Here is a 6,794-nt window from a genome sequence, read left to right as displayed (position 1 = left end):
TTTTGGCAGATAACTATTTTAACGGTCAAACTGCATAGAGATTTGGTAAGGACAGCAGGTTGGGTACTGTCATTGCTTCATCTACCCTTGGGCCCTGCATATGCTTCCTGTGAAATTTTAAAAATGTCCACATGACAGGTTCTACAAAAGCAGGATTATTATGCTAGTGAAAGTGCCCCTGTTGACTCTTTAGCCAGCAAGCCACTTTCTGCTTGGATTCTTATGTCTAATGATTCCCAAAGGGCAAGGTCTTGGAGAAGACGGGTTCAAGCCCATTCTCAGCCACGAAACTTACTAGTGGCTTTGGCCCAGCTCTTCTTTCTCAGCTTAACTTGCATTGCAAGATTGTGGTTATGAGGCAAAAATCAAAAAAGATGCTGGAACTGCTGGAGAAAAGGCAAGCTGGGCATTTTAACAAATAAAAGAGCTAATTCTAAAGTCTACTATCAAACCCCACTTCTCCCTGGTGGTTTGGTTTTTCACAACTGTATTAAACAATCTTCTTTTAGAGAAGGATACTTCAACTTATTTCCTGCTTTTGACTTTGGGCTGTTCCATTTCCAAACACTTTCTGTCAGATGAGGAGAAAGTGTCCCTTTGCTTTCTCTCCTGTTGGATAGCTTGCAAACTAGAGGTAGTCCTCAACTAACGAACACAAATGAGCCCAAAATTTATGTTGCTAAGTGAGACTTTGTTAAGTGAGCTTTGCTCCATTTTACGTCTTTCTCTGCCACATTTGTTAAGTGCATCATTGCAGTTGTTAAATTAATAACACAATTGTTAATCTGGCTTCCCCACTGACTTTGCTTGTCAGAAGGTCACAAAAGGTGATCGCACAACCGCAGGACACTGCGACCCTCATAAATATAAACCAGTTGCCAAGCTTCTGAATTTTGATCACGTGATCATGGGGATGCTACGAAGGTCATACGTGTGAAAAATGATCATAAATCACTTTTTTCAGTGCCCTTGTAACTTTGAACAGTCACTAAATGAACTGTTGTAAATCGAGGACTACCTGAATTCCCCTCCAGGCTGACCTTTCTCTACCTTGCAACTATTCAGCGCCCAGAAAAACTGGTTTTCTCTTCGCTCTTTGATTTCTTGACCAGACACAAATCCAACCGAGGTTTCCCCGGAGGCTTTTCCGTCTCCTCTTCAGCGTCTTTGTCTCAGCTCGGAGGCCAAGCGTCGCGCGTAATTAATTGCCTCCCGAGTGGCCTTTACGCGCGGGAGGAACCGGAGAGCCCGGAGGCACAGACGACGCCTCCCCCTGGGTTCCAGAGAGAAAATCCCCATCCGGCAACCTCCCCGATTTGGAAAGAAAGAAAAGAGGCCTCTTCTCCCTCCTTTTCTCCCTCCCTCCCTCCCTCTTTCTGGTGAGCAACAAAGCGAACATTTGCAATCCTGGACGGGATTGCGAGGGGAAGCTGTCTCTCCGGCGGCGTGGCCCTTCACATCTTCAGGAGCGGCGGCGGTGGCACTCGGTGCGGATCCCCCGGAATAGCTGGAGGTGATTCGGGAGCCGCGCAAGACTGAGGGGCAGGCGCCTTCGGCATCAAGAAGAGGGCGCTGGGCTGCTGCGGCGCTAAGTCCACTTCCAGTCTGGATCCGGGAGAAGAGCGAAAGGACCGGGCGCCTCCCAGCCAAGGCGCACATGGCTCAGGCGGAGCGCGGTGAGTTCGTCGCTGTTGCTGCCGCCCGGCATGTGCGCGCTACGCTGCGTCCGGAGTCCTTGGCCGGGGCGCAGTGGCTGAAGGCACCTGCCGTGCCTTAGAGGTAAGTGGCATTCGCTGTGAAAGAGACGGGAGCCCGCGAAACTCAGTCCTAGCCAGACGCTCAACTGAAGTTCCTTCTCCAGAAATCCGGGGCATCTTTTGCCCTTTAATTCACTAGCGTCCAAGCAGTCTCTCCTGTTCTCGCCTTCCGCTAACCTGCTAGATTCTTTGCTAAAGAAGAGTGCCCTTGAGCATGTGCAGAGTGTTTGTCGGTAGTCGTGAAAGTGGCAGGAGAGGCCCCTTCTGTAATGGCAGGAGAGCAGGGAATTGGAGCAGTATTAGTAGGAAAGGCTGTGTCCCAACTGAGTTGCGGTGTTTTACTCTATTATTCTGAATAATAGAGAAGGTTACAATATTATTCCAATTAGAATTCAAATTCTAATAAGACAAGATAAAGCACTCCAGGAAATAAGGAATTCCTATGTGTCCCTGTATACATGCAGGATGTTTATGAATCCAAATATTCCAAGTCTTTTCCATCTCACATGATTTTCCAGGACGGACCCAAACATAGATATGTTCAGGCTTGATTTTAGAAAGTAAATATTTCATATTCAAACATAGGACCTCCTAAACACCTGCAGGTTGTTGCTGTGGCCAGCAGCAGTTTGAGTGAGAGTTCCGGTAAACTTTTCCAGAACAGCTGAGGAGGTCGTGGGCAGGAAGTGTATGTAGGGCTAGCTATCAAGCCAGGCATCTCTCGGAGATTGAGACTGAAAGAATATGAATGTGGAAGTGAACTTCACATAGCACAGACCATCATGCCTACTCGGCAAAAGGTTTGTTGTGCAAAAGAAAAGGCAGGCTGTCATGTTATAGATCCAGAAACTGGAAAATGATGTTCTGGAATGCTTTGGCTCTCCACTTCTATAAGCATAGCAGCCAGTTCTGGTCTTTTAACTGGTCATGAAGAGGCAGTAACTGATTGCCAATTGGAAAAACAGGATTCTAAATGTTTTTATTTGCGCAACACGTTTTTCCTTGCTGTTAAATTAACCCATTTTCTCTGTTCAAATAATGTGGGTCAGATACACCTACATACCTATGCAAACACAAATTCAGAGTTTAAAAGAATGTGTTTCACATATTGTGCAAATTCTAAATTCTGGACCAGAATAAATGGATCCAGGTTCCTATCTCTCTCAGCCATACTGCTGGAAATGATTGTGGAGGATTTTTCAGCCTAATACAACCCACAAGACTGTTGTGAAAGATGAACCATTTCTTGAGCTTTTAGGGAAAGGTAGGATATAAATATAAAATGACAGTTGCTAAGTTTCAGGCAGCCTTATTCAAATGTCACTGAAAGCATCTGTAGGACTCAATTTTTCCCATGGGGTAGATTATTTGGGAAGAAGGCATTCTTCATCGATGACCCCTACATGTCAGAATCAGAACTGATGTAGAGGAAATGTGATGCTAATTAGCTACGAAGCATAGCACATAAATGCCTTTTTCAAGGCGGAGTTTGGAGAAGCAATGCAACAAATGGAATTTTAATGTGGCCATAGAAAGTGGAAGTTCAGGTCTTGGCTCCACCATGACCTTCACTGTAGAGCGTTCCCCACTCTGGTGCCTTCCAGGAGGACATGGAAATGCAGCTCCACAAATTACCCTCCAGAAAATTGATGGTCATGCTGCCTAGGAATCTTGGAAGTCACAGGTGCCAAACTAAGCCCTGCAGTTAAGGCAAGTGAAAACAATCTGTTGACTCAGCTATTGAATTAATCTAAATGAAGAAGAGACAGCATGATTTTTGGCTGGAGCAAAGTACCCCAAGGACATCGCCTTTGTTGTTTCCAGGTTCTTTGCTTCCTCAATGTTTTTTAGATCACTTTAAAGAGAGGACCAGTTGGTGTAGTGGTTAAGGCATCAACTAAAAACCAGGAGGCTTAGGAGACCATGAGTTCTAGTCCCACCTTAAATACAAAGCCAACTGGGTAATCTTGGGCCAGTCATAATTTCTTATCCCTGGGAAGGAAGCAATGCCAAATCATTTCTAAAATTTTGCCAAAAAAAATTATAGGAACATGTCCAGGCAGTTTCCAGGAGGCAACACTGACTTGAAGACACCACATGTATAAATACTGGTACATAGATTTAAAAAAAAAATCTTCCTTATTGATCGGAAATATTTGTCTCTCTCACTTCCCTTTTGCAAGAAAGTTTGACTCCTAAGAATAAGGTGTCCGCTTAAGTTTTAAAGGCTAATTTGCTGAATTTTACCTTCTTCACATAAAGCCTCTACTATTTTGTCACACATTCAAGATTTTGCTCCAAAGATCTACACAAGTGTAAGTAAGTGCCTTATAGTTAAAATAAAAACTTCAGCAGGGTTAGCAAGGCAAAATTCTACATTTCATCGTACTCTAATGTTGTATGCCATAAAGTTACTTACTTCCTCCACGCCATTCTTACTTTTTACATAAATCTAATTAAGGACTGAAAGCAGTAAATAATATACAGTACATTAATATTTAATGGATTTTAGAGGCCTTATGTCTATTTTTATGCTATTTTTAGTTTACTCATTTACTTAGCTATATGGATACAAATATTTTGCTGTCTTTTTTTTCCTTTTTGTACTGGCAACTGACCATGATAACATTCCGTTCTATTTCATTCTGTTGTCTGTCAAATAAATTCCATAAATATTCTTTGAATAAAAAACCCAATGAATTGCTGCAGCCCAGGATTATTTTGGGAAGTATCCAAGGGGGAAACCCCAAAGATAAGCTGTTAAAACAGAATCCAAAGAAGCTAGAAGAAGTAGTGGGAAGCAATTTTACCATCTCATTTTCCGATGAAAATCTTCTGACTATATGATTACCATAGTAGTCATTTTGTGAAAGAGCCCACAGCTGACTCTCAAAATTCCATGTTGAACCTTTATCTTCCTTTGACCTAAATCAATCTTTGCCAGCTTGGTTCTTTCTGGATCTGTGATATTGCACAGCCCCTTAGCCACAGCCATTACACAAACATGTATCTAGAATGATGGAATTTGCCATAAAAAAGGAGAAGCCTAAGGCTAGAGAAAACCAACCTCATGCATTCTATACTCATGTGGGTGCTCTTCTACATCCACCCACGCTATTTTTCTAAACGGTCTACGTAGCAGACAGTCTTTTTGTACATTCAACAGAGACCACTCCAGAGAAAAAAATACACAAACAGATTTCATATAGATTCAGGTATGAGCTCCCGTGATCCGCTTTTGTGCTTAAACAGGAGCAGGAGAACATCTTGTACAGTTTGACTTCTTGGAAGAATGAAGGTTGCTATGCTAATGGTGGTAGAGCATCCATGGAGGTTATAAGATACAGTCCAGAGAATATTAATACCATATAGATGTCAGAATGGTGAGAAGTGTTGCAAGTTGAGAGTCAGTTTTTGTGTGGGGCTGAGAGGGAAGAAGTTGGATGGATGGTGGGTGCTTTTTAATCTATACCTTTCATACAAATACTTTATCTGAGCTGTGAATGTGAGGGTGGTGAAAGATGGAAGCAAAGAGAGGGTTTTTTTTTGTATTTCCTTATTTTCATTTATTTATCCATTGATTTTATTGCAATTTATTTGTTTCTTTGTTAGAGTTGTTTAGAATCAGACAGCATGCAAGCTTCATAGATGATGATGATGATGATGATGATGATGATGATGATGATGATGATGATGATGATGATACAGCCCAGATGGTGATATGCACAACATTTTCTAACTTAGTTGCTTTATTTTCTGTTCTAAAGCAGAAACTAGAATACATTATATTTTCAGTCGTAGGGTAAAAGAAATGGAAGGGGATCCAAATCCTTCCAACTCCAAACATTTTTATCAAGTAAAGGATTCAGTGGTTCCTTGTTTGAAAATCCTAAACGACTTGTGGCAATAGCTCCAACACTTTGTAGCTGAGCAATAGCCACATTAGCCTTTAAGGTGATTTATTTGCAATAGATTGGTATATTTAATGCAATCTAATTTTTTTGTGAGCAATAGTTTACTTTATTGGATGTGAAGATTATTACCCAAAAAAGAAGTGTCTCTGTCTATTTATGGTGATGGAGAAAAGTTACAGCTTTTTAAACCTCTGGAATAGTTGTCTTTGAAGCAAAAAAAAAAATCTCTGGAGCACCAGATGGTATCTTAGTGCAGCCTAATCTGTCCTTGAGAATGAAATCAAAATGCAAGGAAGACATTTTCCAACTGTTTGTCCTCCTGGTCTTCCTTAACCAGATGTTAAAAAGGTAGCCCTTGAATCACTTGTTAGCACCATCTTGTAGCTGCAGAGTGAGTTTTAGCAAAAACATTTGCATTTTCTAATATTAGAAGAACTTTAAGGGGCAAAAATAATTCTTTTAAGCCTGGATGCCATATATAATTACTTCCTAAAGTCCCTGAACCTCTCTTGAAAATAGTGCCACCCTCAGTGCGAGGTACAAAGCCTGCTGTGACTTTGATATCATAGTGACAGAATAGACAGACAGAATAACAGAGTTGGAAGGGACCTTGTAGGTCATCTAGTCCAACCCCTTGCCCAAGCAGGAGACCCTACACCATTTCTGGCAGATGGCAGTCCAGTCTCTTCTTGAAAGCTTCCAGTGATTAAGCTCTCACAACTTCTGAAAGCAAGTTGTTCCATTGGTTGATTATTCTCACTGTTTCTCCTTATTTCTAGGTTGAACCTCTCCTTGATCAGTTTCCATCCATTATTCCTTGTCTGGCCTTCAAGTGCTGTTGAAAATAGGTTGACCCCCTCCTCTCTGTGACAGCCCCTCAAATACTGGAACACTGCTATCATGGTTCCCCTGGTCCTTCTTGTTGCTAGACTAGCCATGCCCAGTCCCTGTAACCGTTCTTCATATGTTTTAGTCTCCAGTCCCCTAATCATCTTCGTTGCTCTTCTCTGCATTCTTCCTAGAGTTTCAACATCTTTTTTATAGCGTGGTGACCAAAATTGGATGCAATATTCTAGGTGTGATCTTACTAAGGCTTTATAGAATGGCATTAGTATCTCACGTG

General features: G+C 41.9%; 1 protein-coding gene across 1 annotated transcript in view; it reads left to right on the top strand.

Moving 5' to 3' along the window:
* The first annotated feature begins 1,171 nt into the window (after positions 1-1,171).
* The window catches only part of KCNS1 (potassium voltage-gated channel modifier subfamily S member 1), a 30,110-nt gene continuing 24,487 nt past the window's right edge, over positions 1,172-6,794 (top strand). Inside the window, exon 1 of the mRNA XM_087959354.1 lies at positions 1,172-1,779. The gene's annotated coding sequence lies outside the window, so the exon portion shown is untranslated. The remainder of the gene's footprint in view (positions 1,780-6,794) is intronic.

This window comes from Notechis scutatus, chromosome 3 (assembly GCF_049901735.1).
Source record: "Notechis scutatus isolate UNSWTSFEM ecotype Mainland chromosome 3, rNotScu1.2, whole genome shotgun sequence".
Classification (NCBI taxonomy): domain Eukaryota; kingdom Metazoa; phylum Chordata; class Lepidosauria; order Squamata; family Elapidae; genus Notechis; species Notechis scutatus.
The sequence above is the reverse complement of the archived record's forward strand: the minus strand, read 5'-3'. Positions and strand labels throughout refer to the sequence as shown.